Genomic DNA, 22,844 nt, shown 5'->3' on the forward strand with positions numbered 1-22,844 from the left:
TAGTCTGGTTCTCGTATGTATATATATACTCGTACTCAAAATACTTGTGCGTGTACTCATGCATGGTTTTAAACTACTGCTATAAAGACTAATGAAATTAATGTTCCTAATGACTAGGACATTTGAGGTATACATTATATTGATATTATAAGCTCTGAGTCGATATGGATGACTTTTCACTAGTTAAGTCCATCTGCACTATTAATTTAGTACTAGGCGCGGATCAAAACCTCACCCCAACCCCACAAAATAAAATTAAATCATTATTAATACAACCTTGCGTGTTGACCAAACTATAAAACAAATTTAAACCTAAACGTGCCTCAGAATCCAATATTTCACGTCGAAATTTGTATTTTATTTTTCTGCCCCCACCCTGCATGGCCGACCCCAGGTCCGCACGCTCCTTAGTTTTGTTTTTTAAATCCCCGACCAGCTCCTGGGTACATCTACTGTATATAAGCCACACATATATAAGAAAATTTCGAGAAATCATTTATATGATGTATACACATTAACGTGGACACAGACTTGCTTCACACAGAAATATGAATCCTTTTGAACCCCTCCAAAACAAGACATTTTTAAATCTGGAAACTTCTCTCGATAGTCTGGAAACTGAAACTCACAGTCTCGCGTTGCGATAATTTTGTTCAAGATTATAACTTTGCAAATCATTTATCTCAAGTTAGGATCCGAACAGCAAGAAATGATGCAATAGCAGCTAAGTCACACCCAACCCACCCACTCACTCACCGACCCACCCACTCAATTACGTAGTACTCAAATTTTGACCAAAAAAGGTAATAAACAAGATTTAAGTTTCTCAGCCAAATCTTTGCAACCTGTTCAAGAAAATGGTAGCCCTTGGGTGATCATATACCTACATATAGTGGTATATGGTGACCTGTATAGACCTTTCACAGTAGGACGCCATCTTTACCCGATAAAGTCTTACATGCTGGCCAATTTGATTCTCCCCTGAATCGGTTTCGAACTCATTTGTAAAATCAAGATCATGGAGTCAGATTTCCACCAAGTTTTGTATGTCATCTCTCGAAATTGAAGATTTTTTGCATCTTGCAGACTGCCTCTAGAAATGGACTTGACGTCATGGAAAATTTCCCTTCTTAATCTACAATGTTATGCTTTTGTTTGCGGTAACATAACATGATTGTCATGCTGTCATGATATTATATTTTGTTTATGAGTTCTTTACTTCTTACGCAATCCTTATGAATCCTTATTAATGCTATATTTTGAAGGATCCAAACAAAACAGGGTAATAGACAAGTACAACAAAGGGTCATGCACATGCTAATCACACATGGAACATTAATTATTCAGTCAACAGCAAATGAAATCGAAACTCATTAAAGGGTCCCTGTTATAAGAGAGAATTGACACTGTACGAACCCTCGCTATTTGACGATGAACTCGTCCATGCATCCTAAACAAAAGCCGTGTATGTCACCCACCCTCCTCCTCCTCCACCAACCGACCAATTTACCCCTCCCCTTTCACGCCTCCAACCATTTATTAGTTAGAGAATAGTTTTACAGTTCGCCCAACCTAATGAACCCGCATGGAAAATCCAGTAAATTTTGAACCTGCTAATTAAATATTCCCCAAACTAATGTTTCCCCAAAAGAAACAGGAACCCACTGGTCCAAGATTGGATATGACATAGCTCAAGAAGTCTTTTCATCTTTTTTTTTTCTGCGGGGCCCCTGGCACAGGTCTGAGATTACATGGGTGTGGGAGGGGGGGGGCAGGAGTCATCCACGAGTTCACCGGTGTGATTATGTCATTATGCCAGGTGAAAAGCACTGCTGTGAAAATGATTTTGGGCATTCCCCCATCCCCTCCCACCAACCCTGGTGTAAGGGTCCTGCTCTGCTGTTTTAGCCAATACCACGGCACGCTACCTAACTCCCATGGTCACAGCGTATATTTGGTCACCCAAACTCCAACTGGCTATACGAAAATATCTATTCCCTCAAGAAACATATTCTCGACGTTTTTCTTCCAAATATGTGAGACTTGTTGGACTTATAGTGAATGGTAGTGTGCGTATCCTGTCCTGTGCTCTCTGGACTTGTCTTGTCTCATGTCGCCTTTCTCTCGCACCTTTGATTTGGACTGCGAACAAGACTGAAGACAAGTCGAGGTCTAATTGCATCAATTGTCAATTTCAATCCTCCACTGAGTATATGGCCATAGAACTATTACCCTGGGCACGACTGTTAGCTACGATAATTGTGTTGGCGACGGAATGGTATAGCTTACAGTACACTTGAATGTGAGACATTAAACTCTTCCTGCTTCAAAACAAAGCAAGGGATAAAAGATGGTGTTATTTTTTACCTCTCATATCATATTGCCACAAATCTCATTATCGCCATGACATCATAAGGTTATCTGTAACTGTATGGAATTCTAAGGGTCGCCTTTCTAACTTGCAAGGTTCGAGAGGCTTCCACTAACAAGCAGCACGCCGTCATCAACTACTGGGATGATATTTTCAATGATTGAGAATCGGATGCCAAGGGTCTTAGTCACAAATATCCCATGGTTTGCTCTCTGCTTGGCGCCTTCAGATAAACGTACTTTCCTCATACGGCATGGAAAATACAGAGTTTAACGAAAAGAACTTCAGTGTACTGCAAAAGGGGTTATGATGTTACAATTGGAAACTTCACTCATACACCCCCACCCCACCAATAACCACCACCAAGCAAGTTGTGATAAAATAATCCCTTCCCACAGGTTGTTCGCAACTTGTCTTCTCTATACAACCATATGAACTCGCTACTATTTGCTTGGCCTAGTCGAGGTTGGCATTTTCAAACTCATCGCAAGACGTTGATAATCATTATTTCAAGGACATGCACTTGAAGCAAAGAAACTGCTAAGACTATATTCGTTCCACACTTCAAGGCTATCCATCTGATCGCAACGACTGAACTGTAACGCCATCACATATCGGGAAGTAACAATACTGCCATGGTCGTAGACAGGCATCGTGGAATTGCTACTACTAGTAATAATGTATTGGTTCATTTCACCTTGCCTACCGTAAAAATACCTGCTAGGTTCTTATCTCGCAATCTCTTACCATAAGTGAGATACGATGGCGCGAGACATGCCTGGCCGCAGGCGTTAGGGCACATTCCTCCGCGAAACCCGAAACCCAATGGAGAGAGGGGAGATGTACGACCTGATGGGGACAATGCCCAAGGTTTTGACCAGTGAGCCGCTATACGACCCAAGTAGCCTAGGTCAAGACATCTCTCCTGGCTCTAGATTCCCTGTCCTTCTGTCTTTGGCAAAGGTATCGGGTGTTTGTTCTTCCTTTGAGGGCTGTAACATGATGGCCGAGTTGAAGGCTGTGATATAACGCCACCAACATTTGCATGTAATCTAGATTAAATGCGAATGGATACTAAAAAGATAGGACAAATACAATTAATTTTTGACTGAAGAAAGAGCAACATATTCTAAGCTTCCTAATGAAATTTGCATTCAATTTCTCATTCCCATTTCGAGATAACCACATTTAAACTTGACTCGTTTTTCTACCAAAAGTGAACATAAATCATACAGGTGTCAAAACAGAAATTTGGTGTTAGTGTGCAGCTATGACATCATATATCTCTTCTCTTGAAGTTTACTCTTTAGTACAAACTATATGACAATTTCAGTTTTCGATATCTCGAAAATACTTCCTCTTTTTCTTGGGAGAGGGGGGGGGGGGGTGTATCATCCATACTGTTTTTACCTTAGAATATGGTACTATTTCGTCAGTTAAAAGTAAATTTCAGCTGGATTATCGTGCATCTCCACTGTGTGATACACAATATACCAATATCACGTGATATCTAGTTGCAATTGCAATGTGGGGAGAGCCATTACTTAACATCATCCACGTACCCAAAATGATTAGCCGATGGCAACACAGTCTACAGACATGTACTCCGAGAGTCTGTAATATGTAGCTGTAATATAAATTGTATACTCAGACAGAGAAGTCTGCAGGCTTCAAAAATGATCTAGATTTCGGCAAATTGGTAGAAAATTCTAAGTGGAGTATACATATTTGGGATCCAGGCTGTCTTATAGGTATAGGTCAAGGTGCTCCGTTTGAAGCGTATCAAATAAGATATCAAGTTGAGTCAAGCTATTCGAATGAGACTGGACAGACCTTGCGGGGTTAAAGTGAAATAAATCTTCCTTAACACTATAGTGTAACACTAAACAGTGTATTTAAATATAGCTAAATGTTCAAATGCTCGGCGCCTTCTCAATGTCAGTGTAATAATGAACAGCGAAGGACGCTGAAAGACTATACGGTTTGACGTGAATTTAATTAATGCTGTTCTAGTTCGGTATATGTTAATTTGATATTAACTTAATATTCATTCAGATTGTCATCTCAGTTACGTCGAAGAGTACTTACAATATTATTCAGAGAGAGAAAGAGAGCAAAACAGTTATAGTGATTAACCAACTGAACCTAATATTCAGGTGCGTATCCAGGGGGGGGGGGGGCGTTGGGGGCGCGCGCCCCCCGGGTAAGAAAAAGAGGAGAGAAAAAAAAGAGAAGAAAAAAGGAAAAAAGAGGGGAAAAAGAGGAGAAGGAGAGGAAGGAAGGGAAAAGAAAAAGAAGAAAGAGAGAAGAAGGAGAAAAAGAGGGAGTAAAAGAAAAACGCGAAGACACCGGGAAGAGAAAGAGGAACAGTGACATCATTACAGCGCTGAAGGGTAGCCAGTGACGGATCAATGATTTCGTAAAAGTGTGCCTCACCCTACCCCTTACACCGACAACTCCATTTTTTGACGTTTCCATTTTCCTCTCTCACTAATGATCTATATATATACTATATATGGTCTATCATAACGCGTGTGTAGAATTGTGCTATGAAACCAACTGTGGCTGATCTCGAACTCTACCGTGTCGTCGGGGAACATGACGCATTTTGGGATGGGGGCGACCGCCCCCCCCCCCATTCCGCTTTTTTTTAAATGATATCGCTAAGTAATTTCAAAATAGAAAGTGCTTGGATGCAACTTACAAGGCCTGGGAAGTGTCATTTCCAGCGATCTGGGAGACATTTTCGGCCAAAATTTGCTTGTACGCTTCGCGCTAACAAATGGTCCTGGGTAGTGTCATTTCCAGCGATCTGGGAGGCATTTTCGGCCAAAATTTTCTTGTACGCTTCGCGCCAACCTATGGTCGCGCTACGCTTAGATAATTTGCCTACAGGCTTCGCCCCTCCCTTGGCAAATTCCTCGCTACGCGCCTGTTCGAATTTGTAACGCAAACAGCAGATATCACATCATATCAGTGAGCATGAAAATGGCGTTCCAGGATGAAAATCCTCAAAACTGTCCGACTTGCCTGAAAAAATAACCAAAAATTTTCGCCCGCGAAGCGCGCGTTCAACGTCTCAATGTCAATATCATATAAGCAAGCATCGGTTATTACATCGCATGCCATCATGTACCGTACGGTCCGTTCAAATTGCGCAGTATACCGCGGGATGCTAATGTAAACAACGACATGTCTCATGTAGATGTATAAAAAGCATGGAGGTCCAATTATGTCAAAACTCTCTTTTACATTAGTAATGGCAATTAGGGCTGCAGGGATGCACCCCGTCGCGCAGTGCTGGAGCGTCCATACGGTCAGGGGGCGGATGCCCTCCCCCCCCCCCCTGACGGACTCAAATGGACTGCTGGCGCCTTTTTCAGCTCTTTACCACTTTTTACTTATTCTAGATTATTGACTTTTTTATTGCGCTCTCATCTACTTATTGACATTTGTCACATTTTGTTGGTGTAATTTGGCGATGACACCCTATTCTTCGTTTATCTGCAAATTAGCCAGGCCCTGAAAGGGTCATTTCCGGCGATCTAGGGAGTATCTTTACTCAAAAATTTTCTGTGCGCTACGCGCCAACCAGTGGTGGCGCTCCGCTTAGATAGTGTCGAAAGCGCCCCTACAGACCATTCTCGCCCCTCCTGACCAATACCCCTAGCTCCGCCACTGCCGCCGCGCCTCCTACGCCTATGTGTGTAGTGTTCGCTTTCGGAAATATCTGCTATTTTTTCATTTCCTTCAACCAAGTTTTATAATAGCCGTTATAACAGGTTTAATATTTCTACACCAATAAATTAACTGTGTCCGAATTTTCGAAAATTTCTGACCAACATTCTGCATCACACTTCCCTCTACTCGTGCAATTTTGACCTGTCTGTTAGGGGTTGAAGGAAGTTTTTCTATATTGGTTGTCCATAGATGAAATTTTGTACGACATTATGGGTATGTTTTGAAGTGAGTTTATTCACGAGAAATGTGAATTTTCAAATTCTGAACAAATTTGGGGCTTAAAACCTTGAAAAGTGGGGCTGACGGGTATTGTGGGCCGCGACGTAGAATCACCTACAAAAGCTAAGACCCACAGGAGATGCGATCAGGTCGAACATGACGTGTGCTGGGTTGACAATCTTCAAAAAGGTTATGGATGGGAAAAAAAACTATTAGGAAATACTTGGTTCTCAGGCCAAAAGTGTACATCTGGTTGGTCATTTCAAGCCCGAGAAGTGCCGTTTCCGGTGATCTGGGGGGTATCAAAACCAAAAATTTTCTTGTACGCTGCGCGCCAACCGATGGTGGCGCTCCGCTTAGATAGTAATTCGCGCCCCCCGGGTTAGAAAATCCTGGATACGCGCCTGATATTAGTAATCAACTTTTGGTTTTGATCAAAAAGTATGATAGGATTGGTTCATTTGTCATATACATGTTTATGTTATATGAAAGAGGACAATAAAGGAAACACAATGGTGAATAAAACTGTTCAAATATCTTTTTCGGTTAAAGAGATATTCAAGTGTAAAGTTTTATCAGATTGTGTAGAAACTGCTGAAATCTGACTAGCTGTGATGTCACATCCTCACATTCCTGAAAAGTCTTTGTTTTTTTTCTCTAAATAATTTGTGAGACTTTCAACCAAAAGATATGTCAGGGGATCTCATATTTGTCAAAGGAAGTATTTGAGATAAAACATCTGAAGAATTTTTGATTATATTATTTTCAAATGTGTTCAAAAATGTAAATAATTTTTAAAGAAATATATTCACAAATGTTAAGGAAGTGAGGATGTGACGTCACACCCTCACAGTAAATCTTTCTACACCAGTCGTTTTCAAAAAAAAGTTTGATATCTTCAAAGTGTCATATCTCCTTAACAGAGCATGCTATCATGATAGTTTCTTCACTGTTCTTTTTGTCTTTTTGTGCTCTTTCATACAAAATAGACATGTCAAACACATGAACCAATCCTTTAAGCCAAATTAATTTGGCTGGCGTATCATATCCTGATTGCGTTCAGTCTGTATTCAAACTCATACCAGGGAGCATGCGCATTAAGTATCGCCCACGTTTAATTCATTCAAGCTAAATAGTGCTAAGGAAACAATGTACAAATATCGATGAGTGATGGCATATAACCAGCACCAAAGAGCGCAACCTGCAGTATTTTTGTACTGACGGGAGCTTGCAATGTACTATTCTAAGATGTAACATTGTCCAGGGAAAGGGACGTAAGCGGACGGGGACCTGGGAGAAATGTTGGTAAAATGGGGGGCAGTGCCTAGATGCAAGCTGGTGCTATATTTTAGAACTTTTGAAAGGAATTTGAAGAATTTTCAACAGTTAAGGTTGCACCGCAAATCCATATCATGTATATTCAATGTGTTATACACTAGGAATGTTTTGTAAGTACTGTATGCCGAGGGGAGATGTGTGGGGGGGGGACCTTTATATTATGATGATATGCGTGGTTGCGCCCTGAACCCGACTGGGGTTGAAAATGATGTTCTTTTACCCCGAGATCATTCGATCATTCGTGAAACAAGTTACATTTGTAATATTTGTTGCCTGCATATTACCCCCATCCCCCCTCAAACTCACCCCCAAAAATACGTTTTACTGTCAAATGACGTCATCATAATAAAACCATAATTTCAGTTGTTGGGGTGGGGTTGGAATGGGGAAGGGGGGGGGGGTAACTGCATAAGTACAAAGCAATGTAATTCAAAATATAAATACAACGTGCGGATTTGCACAGAGGCTTACTGACCCGGGTACGACAGGTTAATGTGTCGTAAGCTCTGGTTTCCTTTTGGTTGCGAAAGGTGCTATATATATATAGTATCGTCCGAGACACCAAATGCGCTGCCTACACCGGTTGGAACACAGTGCATTGTGTGACGTCACAATTTGTTGCAATTTACTTATTCAACTATGAACTTGACATATTTTAATATCGTGTATTTCAGCAATGGACTCAGTCTACGACAGCAGTTGTACCGATTATCTTTCTTTGAACTGATCTGCATTACATATTTTCTTTAAATCTTAGATTTCGTTTTTACCCTTTACGATAAAGTGTTTGTTAATGCATACACCAGTAACTAAACACCTAGCATTTGTAGCGAGTAATTGGGTCTATGTTCTGGTTGCTATGTGTGTCACGGCAAGAGAGGTATGCTACACTAATCTAGTCTCAGTGTATGCTTCAAACAGTATGCATATAACATGATTGGAACTTCTATACAGAAATGTATGACGGTGCTTTTATAACCCAACAATAATAATTGGTAAAATACCTCGACGTGAAAAGATTTAACGAAGCATGGTAATGTAACCTTGTATCAATTTCAGTAACGTATTATTATACTCCCAATCAATATTTCATAGTGAGGAGATGTGTGGGTAGGCTCTTGAAGTAACTGTGGCCAGTTGGCCGAACATTCAGACAATGTTCATGAATGCTCGAAGGTAACATTCAATATAGCAATAATTTCTGCTTAATTAGCCCGAAAGGAGATAAATTACTAAAAATTAACAGAGAAATACGTGACAGTTAAGACTATGTGTCTATATACTGTACTTGAGAGAAAACAAAAAACTCGACGTTATTCTTGTGGGAAAATCATGTAGGCCTATATGCAAATACATCGAAGAAGAAATACACAGGTTCAAAGTTGCTATATACAGTTGAAGAGGCTAAAAAACACATCATGTTAGGTGTCAAATGGTTCACTCCGAGACATACTTTGACTATAAATTAAGTCTATAATATCGATCTAACACGGATAGGGTCTCAAATAAGCTACTGTTTCCGACCATTGGGTCTCTAAACTAAACAAAACTAAACTATATAACTTCTAAACATAAAGTTGTGCTAATAAGTAAATGAATACTTTTTTAATTTTGGACAAAATCCCCTGACAGAACCCCCCCCCCCCGACTGACGATGGAGGTTGGGGTGGCCCCAACCCCTTCCCTTTTCGCATGCCACTGGTACTGTACACAGGTTTTCAATATGTCCGAGAGTCCGTCTTAGTCCGTCTTCGCTAACGGACTAAGCTCGTTACGACAAACCCACACCCACCCTAATTTAACGGTCACCTGCATGTGTTCAGCTTGTGTCTCATTTAATAATCCCTCTTTGGGTCCACAAATCTTTGTTATCTTACAAATCCAATTCCTGATTTGGAGCTTCCTTGCAAGGTCGTTGTGCCTTGTTATGGATACATTGGTAGTACTTACAGGGGGGTTTAACGCCGCCTTATATTACTGACATACCAAACACAGCTGTGTCAATTATCCGAGAACCAATCGGGCCATCAGCGCATGAATTGTGAACTTAGATAATTTAGGAATTTTAAGCTTTAGACGTGAAACGTTTAACAACTTGACATAACCCTTATCACCAAACTGAACCATTTGTCAGGTGTCACTCATTGGCGTAGTTACGTCGGTCATTTTGATCAGTTTCGAACGGTAGCCAACTGTTTACGGGGGCCTAAAGTTACATTTCTTTGGGGGTGGGGAGGGGTGGGGTGGGGATAGGGGTAAGGAAAGGGATCCAGGATCTATCACTAACGAATTGCTGTGGTCGTTAGTCGTTTGTTTGGGGTGGGTTTGCCCGACCAGTACTAATTAATTAAATAAATTAATAAATAAATAAACAGCTAGTCCTAAAAAAAAATCCCAGAGAACATATTTCGTCATTCTACGTTTTTTCGTAACGTATACTCACCACACACAGTGAATGGCATGGATAATGTGTCAGTCACCGATGCAACCTAAAACTAGATGCAAATAGAACAGCGGCACTTGACGGACTACCTAGAAAACATACCCTGGGCTACCCTGGGCTACCCTGGTCAACGACTTGGTATTACCCCCTAACTTATGACATAATCAGGTCACTGTCTGACTGCTGCACTATATTTTTTTCTTCTCTTTCTTCACTCCAAGCGAAATTTAGCAGAAGAATGATATTATTTGTCTATATTATTTAAAAAGAAAATAACAAATGCTGCATATACAGAGTTTATCACCTACAGGTGCAGATAGTTTCATTTATTGTGTAACAAGGGCAGTTCTTGTTATGTGAGGTATCTGTGCCCCTGAGCAGTGTATTTATCAGTAAATAGGCTGCACTAGATAAATTACAGAGTCATAAGGCAACTAAGTAGTTGTTACAATAACGATGATTCTCTGTGGTCTTTTTGAGAAACATGGTGGAACGTGGAACTAGGCGGAGTGTATAGCCTAGTGGTTAACGCCGGCCAGTCCCAGTCCCCGGTTCGATTCCCCGCCGACAGCAATATGTGTCGTCTGGCAAGGGTGTTGTTCAATAACAACTTCCCGACATGGACGTTAAATGGATGTGTGCCGAGAGATTGGCTTCGGTCAGCTTGCGAGTCTACAAGCCTCCATGGCTTCTTTCGCGAGTTCCTGCTTGCGGGAAGATCACATATACATACGTTGGAACAAGACTGAATGTTAACCACCAAACATGGCTACTTGTATATGCGATGTAAAACATTTCCGAAAACCATTAATGTGAATTGATATCTCGCATTTCTGGGAATTTGCTGGTGCGTTTCTCCCATCTTGAGATAAAATAACCAATTCCACAGAGCCATTCTGCGTCTCGGAAATATAATGTGTTTCTCAAATTTGCATGGTGATCACATCTGGCAACAACAGAGGGCATTAAAGTCAGCATACCAATTTAGCGACAAAATACTTAGGTCTTTTTATATATTAAAATCCGTATAAAATTCCGTAGGTTACATTCTATCAACCAAATATATATCGATTTAGGGATAACATAATGAGATGACATTTTCATATAACAAAATATGTGAGATATTTTCACTGCATATGCGCTGGTGTTGGATTGTCTGCTATCGGAATATCCCTTTAAAGGCATTGAAGACTCGCCCCAATTCGAGTGCCGCCCTCTGAAAAGTTAACTCTCCGTTGCTTGCAAGTGAAGTTTTTTTTCTTGTCGCTACAAAATACAGAAAGTAATGAAACGTGATACCTTAATTGTTCTTTCATCTGGACCCTAGATGTCCATCGCTGCTATGCACACTGTGTTGTGGGTATTGACCGTAGCTGCATGTACTGACTGTGCACTAGTGTCTAATTACCGACGGTAGCAAGCTGTGTATTTTCTGGGATCGATGGTGGTGTACAACGCTTCTGCTACACCTCATTCGAAACTAGGTCAGATTACCGGTATCAGACGTTTCTTTGTGCGCGAGTCTTCACTCCCTTTAATCTTTCAAGTTGGAGGCAAACAAACTCCGCGCCAGTTGCTGCATTCATGCAACCTAAGACCTGAATATTACTGGACTTAATTGTGGAAGTATAGGGACAGAACAGATTTTGCTGCTTCCCCCCCCCCCCCCCCCCTCAGTTATCGGAAAATTATCGAAGTTTTTCCACTGTGTCTACAATCATAATAAACATTCAATTAAGCAAATAACGAACCGCTTATAGACTTGAATCAGATTGCCTTCCTTCTGAAAGAAATTTAAAAACAAGGATCAAACTTACATTCTACTTATCCCATCGATTTTGAATGAGACATGACTGTATATATAACAACTATTTTCTTTTGAAATCGTTTACCATTCTGTAGAAATTAATGAGGCTACTTTCAGTCGCCAGAGAGATTGTATTTCAGTTATACAAATTACTATACTCTCCATCTCAATTTACAGCGGGATCTTCATCAACTTGCAATTGGACTATTCATAGGGCTCCTACAAAACACTCTTATTATTGAGTCCACTCCTTCGTAGGGGTAACTTCCACCCTCCATTGTGTTGAGTAACAATAGGGAAGTCAATTAACCCGAGGAGTATAAATAACCTCTCCATAAAGACCCGAAAATATCGATACTCGAACATCAATAGCACAGTAATCCATCAAGTGACAGTTATGGACTTTAGCATACAGGTGTAAATCGGATTTTGTTGCAACCTCCAACGGCAAGTGAGAAAGAGGGTTGGGGGGGGGGGGGGAGGGCCAAGGAGGATTTTGGAGTTTATTTTCCCCTTTTCTTTTCTTTCTTTAACCCATTAACTGTCTTCATTAGTTTAAGAGTAGCTTGTAGCGCTTTACCCGGTTATAACAAGCAAAAGTAAATTGGGACAGTTTAGTTTCGCTTCGTTTGTGAAAGAGATTAAGTTTCAACTCACTGTACACAAAACTTCAAGGGAAAAATCAACCTAAAAGGAGGTTTGTTTGCAAGGTTGCTCGCAGGTCACGCTTCATCACGGTTTCTTCTTGGGGAAAACACTGTACTACTTGGTAATATATAAAGAAAAAGGCAAAAGAGATTTTGTGTATCTCCCAGGTCCTTCGCTTTGCGTTATTTTTTCCTCTTTCGCTCTTCATAGGCTAAATATATGAATATTCTTTTAATTTGTATTATATCCATCCAAGCTGAAAAACATTCACCGTTAGCTTGAGATGCCGAAGGCGATGGTGTTCTCCAGGGTACGAAAACTGAAGCTATATGATCTACATTAGCCAAATTCACCGCTATTTCAAGGTCCGAGAGCCCCCAGCGTCCCCATCGCCACTGGTTGGACCCATGCGCCTGAGTACGACTTATTGCCCAAATCGTATGGCCCTAAGATATACATAGGTCAAAATGAAGAAAAGAAAAGACAATTAGAAACAAGAAGGAAGGATTAGAAAATATGAAGAAAAATAGGGTCGTGATAACTTCTGTTTTTTTTTTGTCGCAATCGTATAGCGACATCTTTACATGTACACTAATGTTTAATAACCCTTATGCAATACCTGTCATGAACAATAATAAGAGGTCTTTTGCACAAACTAAATTTGCTTTTATTTCATTGCATATTATGAAATAAATATGGATATTATGAAGAAGGAAATAATATGTATCTGATCTACAAACAGAGCATTAAAACATAGTGATACACCTTAAATTAAAAAATAATTTAATAAAATTAAAAATCATAACAAATGAACAAACAACTTAATGTGTGGAAACAACTAATCTAAACACGGCTATGTATCTCGTAAAGGTATATGCCCTATATGCCTACGTATACATATGCCGTTCAACAAGGCAGATCAATAGATGACAAAGTCGACAAATATTCGACTATTTGTGTTTAAAAAGTTTCCTTAATTTCAAAATATATAGGCTAAGGATTTGGGCGTTTCAAATTCGACGCACTTTGTTGACAATGTAGGTTATACTGTTTACGCCCATTCGTGATCAAGACAAACAAAAACAATGGACATTTCTAACATTTATCATATAAAACTGGTCAGATTAAACACCTGTTGCATGGTTCGATTCTTTGATCCCGGCAATCATACCCCTTGGCTCATGTATTGCGCAATAGGTCAAATGTCACCGAGCAAAATCCCCCACTTGCATGACGTCCAAAGGGGTGTGTATTTGTGACATTCCTTAGAATGTCAGCCAACGATGATAACAAAAGTCGTTTATAGTTTATTAGATGCATGATAGCTCAAGTGGGATTAAACAGTTTTAGAGGAAGATCTTGACCAAATCGGCTTGACTTTCTGTTTGCCGTTTTTTTTTCTGTCCATAACTTTAATATATTTTGTTTTTATTGGACATTTGCAACCGATTGCTCCTTTGAGGTCGCTGGAATTTGAAGAATGTCTGATGTTTTAGTCGAGACAAATTTCGGAACGAATTTAAAACAAACACATCTTAACCCGATCGAATTTTAAACGTCATAAATATTACTTGTAAATAGTTTATTAGAAGATTGCCTTGATATCATCGCAAGTTATTTCTTCAATGGAAAATTTTAAATGCAATTTTTATTTGTTTTTGTACCAAACTAATTCCCTTTTGACGTTAAACTCCGGCGCAAAGTTGAAAGAGAAAACGTGATTACAAACACATTAGATATTGTGAAGCGCTCCCGGAGGTGTAACTGCGCGGTCAAGGTTTAATTGATATGCAATGGCCATTGCGAATTAAGTCTAGTTAGCTCTCTGATGAGGTATAAAGTTCAAAGCTCGTTTACTGTAACAAAGGTCACTTTTGAGAATTAAAGGTAGATGGGGAGTGCCTTGCAAAGTATTTTGCTTGTCAATTAGGTGGTGACCAGTTGTCACAAGCATATCAGTGACTGAAGATATACAGTTTAACATAATTATTATTTAAAAAAAACTTGCTATGAATGTTTATAAAGTTGCTGTAAAAGAAGCTGCAACTAAACTGAAAGTATTCTGAAAAGAAACCATCAAATTATTTCCACCAAAGCTTAATGTTTATTAAGTCAATAAACATTCATGTTTCCATACCAGGGTATTGCACGGTAACTGGTAGCTTAATCTATACGTCACATCCATTGTTTCAAGTGGCACCAGGCTGTATTTCAGAACAGGTTTGAAATACTCTCCCCCCCCCTCACAATCAACACAAGGTTTGAAATACTTTTCCCTACACAATCAATACAACATTTACGTTTTCGTACAGTGTAGCATCTCACTTACTGGGATGTATAATGTATTTGACGTGTTGGGTACAATGTTTAGTCGAGGAATGCATTTGGAGACGCGTTCCGTCTTTGATTATTAACAAAATGTCGACTCTTACTCCCTACACAACCCATTGGTGAAGCAGTTCCTGTCACGTGATCCACGTTACTTTTTACGAGCTATATATAACTGCGGCACGCATTCCGTTCGTGTGCTGGCCCAGCCAATGCTGATATTACCATTATATCTTTTTTATTTGGACCGACGACAGCAAGCAGTCTATTATAACATAGCCTGGACTACTTTTGTTAAGAAATGTCGCCCAGGGAAGAACCTGGGCACGAAAACCAACATACCGAACGACTGATCCGCTCTCAACCCCAGTCTCCTTGCATCGGGACTGTGACTGTGTGATCATCATCGGGTGTGCATCACCACCCCCCCCCCCCGAAAGGGAACAGATGATACACACATGATCTTAGCCAAAAGGCCGTAGCTTATGGGTATTGCATGGGAACATGGTTCTCACATTGTGCTGGTTGGTACAACTCTTGATTAATTATATGTACAAACAAACACCCACGATGAACACTACAAGACAAAACTACCATAGTTTTAATGGAATAATTCCGACCAGGGAAAGGTTACGGCATGTTGACCCTATTATAGGCATAAAATCTCAAAATATTGACATATCTGTCTATAAACATTGATGTTCGTATTATTACTAGGTAAAGGTTATTAGTTAAGTATCGTGAGAACAACTGGAATTGAGGAAAGCAAACATTCACTTTTCCCAAGCGTTTCATGTCAGATCAACACATGAGAGTTTGTAACAAGGCTATGTGGTATGTTGAACATAACTGTTGAGTCAGATACACACACACATGTGTGCGGGTGTACATGTAAATGAATTCTGCGTTTCACTCCTGAACAAGGAAAGCAAGACGAAAGAGGAAATAGATAGGTGGTCTCATGCGTTCCAAAAGTAGTACTTAGTTAAAGTTATGGAAGTCATAGGTAATCAGTGTTGCGCCCTAATATGTTAGAAATATTTAGTTGTTAGGTTCTGAACTTCCAGCGGATTATATTTCTACAAACCTATATATGTCAATTTGAGCTAAATTTGTGGGCTTTAAGATGCTCTCTGTTTAAAAAAGAAACAGCTCTTTGAGTCGGTTTTGATAAATCTTCAGTGCTATGCTGACATATCTATATAACTATTCAAAGAGGCTAGCCTTTATTGGTTACCACTATATGGCGTCATATAGTCACGTCCTTAAACGTGTTTTTGTTTTCTTGTAACAATAGTTTTCCTTATTTCTTTACAGACATTCAAATAGGTTCAATTAAACAACTGTAAATGTCTCTTTTAGGGGAAAACAGCTCTATTAAGAAAATGAGCGTGGTTGTTGTGGGGTAGATTTGGGGTGGGGGGGGGGGTGTTATGCTTGTTGAATTATGATCAGGAGCGACCATAATTTGACAGTTAGACATATGCGGAGCCGATAATAACAGCCTTTAAGGAATATTTCAAGAAGTTCTTAATATACTGCTGACCAGTTCCCGATATAGACTATATTCCTTTTTTTCTGGAAACTTTAAACTGTAATGTAATGATTTGCATATTTGGCAATTACATTTTACAGTCTCTATGATCATCCACAATGTAAATGGTTTAAAAATAAATAGGACGAATTCAGGCTAAAACTTTTGGCCAAGTCCTCCACGTACGTATAAGGCTTGTGACAAAAACGGGACATTATGACGCTTTGCAAAGAAAATAATAGGTTGAGGTCATGACCTATTCATCCTATTCAGTGGACGCTTCCGCCGAAGGGAGGAGAAGATAAAGAAAAAAGGAAATATAATAAAAACAATTTAAGGACAAAAGGAATGCCTATGAAACGGATACTTAATGAAGGTGATCTTTTAGACCCAGGGCGACTATCTCTCTTTTAGTTTTTGGTATAATTATATTTCGCCCTTGATTATATTTCGTCTTATACCGTCCTATTTGGGGTCATTTCTCGATGTACGGCATGCAAGGCTCTAGTGGGGTATTATTTTTCACTAATTTTAACCTCGTTGCCTCATACCTGTCAGGCTTGAATATAAAAATAACAACCAAAGAATCGGAGGTCAGTCCAAAATTACGTTCGATAAGAGTCCATATATATTGTCGATTGTTTATAGTGAAGGAGTTGCTCTGTGTAGGCCTGTATACTCTACTACTCCAAATATCTGTAGGTGTAAATGAGTAATAACCACTGTATACTCTGCTTGTACGAGTACAACAATATGAGTACCAACTGAGTAATAGTGTAAGTATAGGGAAACTTAATCCTGTATAAGTATTTCTTTACTAGACCACCAAGATGCCCCGATTATGACTATGCTATACACGTGACGAGTACATCTTCTATATATGATTGTGTATTTGAATACATTTAACTGAATGCTATATGAGTACGAGTATACGGACCCACTATCAGTGGCGGAGCTTGGGGTATTGGTCAGGGGGGAGGGGGGCGAGAATGGTCTGTAGGGGCGCTTTCGACACTATCTAAGCGGAGCGCCACCACAGGTTGGTGCGGAGCGTACATAATTATTTTGAGTAAAGATACTCCCTAGATCGCCGGAAATGACCCTTCCCGGGCCTTGCTAATTTGTGACAAATGTCAATGGGTAGATGAGAGCGCGATTAAAAAGTCAATAATCGCGAATAAGTCAAAAGTGGTAAAAAGCTGAAAAGGGCGCCAGCTGACTGTATGGACGCTCCACCACTGCCCACTACGATCGAGTTCGCATTGTGTAGCGTCATCGTGTTGATGAAAAAATAAACGAACCGTGTTACAGTTAGCCGAATGACGTTTGACGTCACTCAAGAGTTTCTTTCACGAATATATGGCGTCATTACGTCACCATTCATAAAGTAGGAATCACTATGAACAAATCAGTAACACCCACCCCCCACCCCCTCAAGCCACTCCACTCTATCTGTATGGCTCCTACGGTTAAAGGCGGGTAAGCCGGGAGTTGATCAGAGTACAGCATGTAAAAGCTTGTATCTGCGATCACGGATATGATAAATGCTAATGTAGCACTTAGCTTTTGGACTAAATATGTGCTGGTTACGCAACCACAAGATACATAAGATCAAGGGAAGCGGGGTTCAAATCTGTGATGAGTCGCCTGCCTTTGAGAAGATATAATGACACAGTATATTAAAATGAGGACAAACGCAATAATCTATCGTAATCCGCAGGGTAAATATGTATTCACCATACGATAAAAGAGAAATTACGATATGCAAAATGAAAATATATAAAATACAAAATAAAGTTAAAACATGATTAAAACATGACATTCAACATGGCCTAACACTCTAATGGCCTACTAAACTAATAACTCGGGAGTCGCTCATCTCGTCTAGTATGTATTACTGCATAATGGTTGGCCCCTCAATCTTGTCTAGTATATTATAGTCTAATGGTTGGTCCCTCAGTCCACGAATAACGTCTATTAGTGGGGGTGCATCATGCGTCCTTGGTTACCCGGACCAGGAGTGGGGGTTCCGGCGTCTAAAATAGTCGTCTACAAGGACATCTATAAGTACGTACGGTCCCTCGATATAGGTGCAAACTACACATCAAAAATATCTCAGTATATATTCTGTGTAGAAATTAATGAAATTAATTTCTAATGAAACTGGAACAGTTTGGTACAGCCAGGTGCATAGCAGCTTGGAGTGTCTTGGTGAATGGTCACCATGCATTGCCAACACAATAAAAATAAACTAAACAAAGGGCAAGGGGATTAACGGTCTCCCACAGTAAACAAACAATTACTAAGCAATTAAAATAAGTATGAAAATATGCGATAATATACAACAAAGATAATCAGTAAGGGTGACACAACAATAATGAAATAGTATAAGCAAATGTCAACCTGATCACCTAATAAAGAGTGAAATATATGATGCACTCATCATGCCTGGTCGGCATGACAACAAGTAAACTGTAAAGTATTAAAATAAAGTGAACCTTCCGAGACCTAGACACTAATACACAACTGGTTGCTAAGCATACAACTACTTGTCTATGTTACTCATACAGCAATAACACAGTGCTCCATAAATAAGTGAAACTGTCTATCCCTATATGGCATAGCAGTAAAAACTAGGAATGTCGTAGGTTAACAAATATATATAACTAGAAGCTGGTTGCTCTAATTCCACTACGAACAATATCCAAGTAGAGGCGAGTGATTAACTCTAAAATCATTACAACCTCTATGACTTACGTGAAGTCTGCAAGTATAAATAATGTACTACTGGGGAAATCCCTCAGCTAGTAATAATAGCAACAACAGTAGCATACTAACTATGTACTTCAACCCATGCACCTCTTACTAACTTAGACCACAGGTTGCCATGGCAACTGACACCTTTGTTAGGCTGCAGGTACCTAAGCGTCCCCTGGGACTAAGAGCAGGCTATAAAACGGAGACTATGTCACCTAGCTTATCTGCTGTAAATATCTGGTCAGATGGAGTCTGTACCAGTGAAGGGTGACTCACAGGGCTAAATACATGCTAATACTCTAATATTCTAATAAACAACAACAAAACTACAATAGTGTCTCGGTTCACAAAATAGTCAATATGCCTACTAACATATTGATACAACGATTGATTCAATATAACGGTTAACAGAAGTTCAACTATTCCTATCACCATGGCAACTAGTAAAAGTGTAACATTGCATCATGGGATCCAAACATAGCTCGAATAGCGGAAACTAAGTACAACTAGATACGAATATGAGTACATTACAGTAACGGGTAATGCTAGACGTATCGCAAGAGTACATAATAAACTAAATAAATATCCAAATGTGGGTTCTCGCTAGACCAAATAACCTAAGTACTTTCAATACTCTTACATTAACTAAATGTAGGTTAGATCATAACAATACACAAGATGGCAAAGGTTGAGGGCATTATAAGTGCCATAAACAACCTTATAAACATACTATAAAGCAACGGATAACAATAATAATGATCTCACCTGTAGACTCTCTACAGCCATTACAGGTACAAACGTTTAATTATTAACTTAAGTCTGTGTGCATGTAGCCATCACAGGAACAACATAATAAATACAGTCTGTGTGCATGTAGCCATCACAGGATAAATGTAGTAAATAGTAAATACAACACAATTACACTTAATGAGGGCTGCTACTATATTCTGTGTGCACATTGCCAGCACAGAACTAACATGAATACATTTGCAAGTAAAATACACTATGTATGCACAATGAAAATGAACAAGCTACTGAGGGGTCTAGGGCAAAGTCAAAAGATGAACTCTTACCTGTGTAGAAATTAATGAAATTAATTTCTAATGAAACTGGAACAGTTTGGTACAGCCAGGTGCATAGCAGCTTGGAGTGTCTTGGTGAATGGTAGAGTTGCTTGCAAACTTAGCTGTTTTAAGCCATTTTTTGAACAAAGGGAAGGTTGTTATCCCACCCTACCAGACAAGATTTTACTTAGACTGGCTACCAATACTCCAGGAAGTAGACAAACTGTCTTCCCACATCTTTAACTTACTCCACCAGAGATTCCAGAGAGTGTGAACATACTTACTACACTTAAGGGAGAAATAAGGCAAGGCCTGGTCTTTTAATGTAGGGAATGACAGATAAGTGGTCACTAGCCTTAGCGTAACCTCGGAGTAACCTTAATGTGGAACCAGACCACACAGAGACTTAATGGTCCTTCTGGCAGGAATGAGTGTTACCAGAAAATACCACAAATAGATAAAAGGAAATTGGAAAAATAAAAGTGAAGGGGAAGGGTATATTATACAGGGGGACAAAACTATAGACACTACTATTGGGAAATATTAGGGGTGCTACACTAAGTTGTGGTTGATGATTCGTTTTAAATGATGTTGACATTTCTTGGAAGTGATAGGTAATGGCACATTGGTGTTTATATATGGGTAACTTGGCATGTTTACAACATGTAGCCTATCATGGATGAAATTTGCTTATTTAACAGTCCGAGATTTAATATTCGATTGGAACTTTATGACCTTGTTGTCAAGCAAAAAAATGATAGTATATATCAAACGAAATTTATCGCAAATATTGATCTTGTAGATGTGAGGGATTCGTGTTCCATTATAAATGTCAAGGCCATGTCGAAATACTGGCTAGGACGAAGGGAATAGCCTTACTGACAAACTATAGTTAAAAAACACTTACTGGGCCATCTTTTGTGTTCGTCTGTATAACGCTCGACAAATGTTGAAAATGTCTGTATAGCCATGCAAGTAAAGGAAAGGAACAAAGCTAGGCATGTTCCCGACTTCCGAACCAAAGGCCATGTGACAGGGGATGGCATTGCAAATTACATACATCGTGTGCACATCCGTGGCATGACTCCGGTAGGGGGAAGGTGTGGGAAGGGGCTCAGAAGTGAGACATGTTCATCGGTGCGGCAATTGCCACATGGAGTGGCTCGAGGGCCCGTGAGAGAATTCACTGGGTGAAAATAATTGGTCTTGTTATGTACTGCAATAATTTTCGAATCCCAGCCAGTTCAACTTTATTATATAAGCTTCACATTTTATGATTGAAATATCCGAATTCGACCAGCATCAAGTATACTCTTTACACAAATAATGTATTTGATTTGTGTTTTCCTTGATACCCGGAGTTGCGGGTTCGAAGCTGAACAACTGGGAAAATTATATGCTACCAAAATTTAAATCGAAAGCAACAAGAAAATAGAAAAGCCTGGATCTTCTAATTCTGATGCATTATATTGTAATAATTATTGTTGGGACTTAAATTGCTTTTAGCTCCTTGCGATCGCACTGCACTGCAAGAAAGCTTGGCATAAGGCAAAGACAAACTCATACGGTACTTAACCGCTCATCATCCGAATGATACCGTGGAGATTATGTGCCATTTTAAGGTCGAAGAAACCGTATGTACGCAAAATGTCCATTTGCATTGAAATTGATTGGTTGGTCTGGTTTTGTTCGGAATCGGATAGTTGTTGTAGCAGAAAGTGTCTTCAAGAAGATGTTGCTGTATAGGGTAAAGGGATAGGAGGGAGATGTTATTATTTTTTATTTTTGGGGGGAGGGGGGGGGGGGCGTCAGCGACATTGCCCTGTCCTCGCGTTCTGATATGTCGGGTATATAGGCCTTATCCTATATTTGATTTATACATCCTAGTGAATCAAAAGAAAATCTGTTTTCATATAAAATTGGTGTTCATATCATTCATTTCTGGACCAATGAGCTTTAAAACTGTATGAAATTAGTTTCCCTTTTCGCTTACCGGTACAGGAATGTACATATACAGGTACGATAAGCTTAATACCGGTAATGATCGAAAATGGACCGCTAATACCTCCGTACGGCTAAGGACCCTTGTATTCATGCAGTGACGAGTATAAAAGCTTTGTCAATATTGAATGACTTACCTATTCTGGAACATTCATCCAAGTTAAACGCAAATAGTCTAGGGAAGAACTAACAGTTGAAACCAAGGTTCTGAGAAAAGAACGAAACTTTTATCGAGGGAAATGTTATTCTAATGGAATTGTTGATATATCTTAATTGCTTACCTTGGCTACGTGTTTAAATAACTTGTCAAGTTTTAGTTTATTTGTAGTAGTGAACGAAGTGCTGTTGTTGTTGTTTTGGATATTATGTGGATAGCCGAAGACGCGCTTTCTCACTCTGCGGAAGGAATAGCAGCAGCAGTAGTAATTAAACAATAAAAGTTGTCTTAATAAAGACATGTTGACCTACAGAAGATAAGGGTCATAGCTGACACGCCTTTTCTATACTATATATATACATGTGTTATCCTGTATTTCACAAAAAGGTGACGGTAAGTTTTCTTATTTCTTGCTCTCTGTAGAACATATTCAAGG

General features: G+C 39.6%; 1 protein-coding gene across 3 annotated transcripts in view; it reads left to right on the forward strand.

Moving 5' to 3' along the window:
- The window catches only part of LOC139973213 (uncharacterized peptidase C1-like protein F26E4.3), a 70,084-nt gene that overhangs the window by 10,334 nt on the left and 36,906 nt on the right, over positions 1-22,844 (forward strand). The window contains exon 1 of one of the 3 annotated variants that reach the window (XM_071979739.1): positions 22,418-22,801. The exons of 1 other annotated variant lie outside the window; for it this stretch is intronic. The gene's annotated coding sequence lies outside the window, so the exon portion shown is untranslated. Of the gene's footprint in view, positions 1-22,417; positions 22,802-22,844 lie in introns of those variants that run through there. One more of the 3 variants, XM_071979741.1, reaches the window with a different exon arrangement.

This window comes from Apostichopus japonicus, chromosome 9 (genome assembly GCF_037975245.1).
Source record: "Apostichopus japonicus isolate 1M-3 chromosome 9, ASM3797524v1, whole genome shotgun sequence".
Lineage (NCBI taxonomy): Eukaryota > Metazoa > Echinodermata > Holothuroidea > Aspidochirotida > Stichopodidae > Apostichopus > Apostichopus japonicus.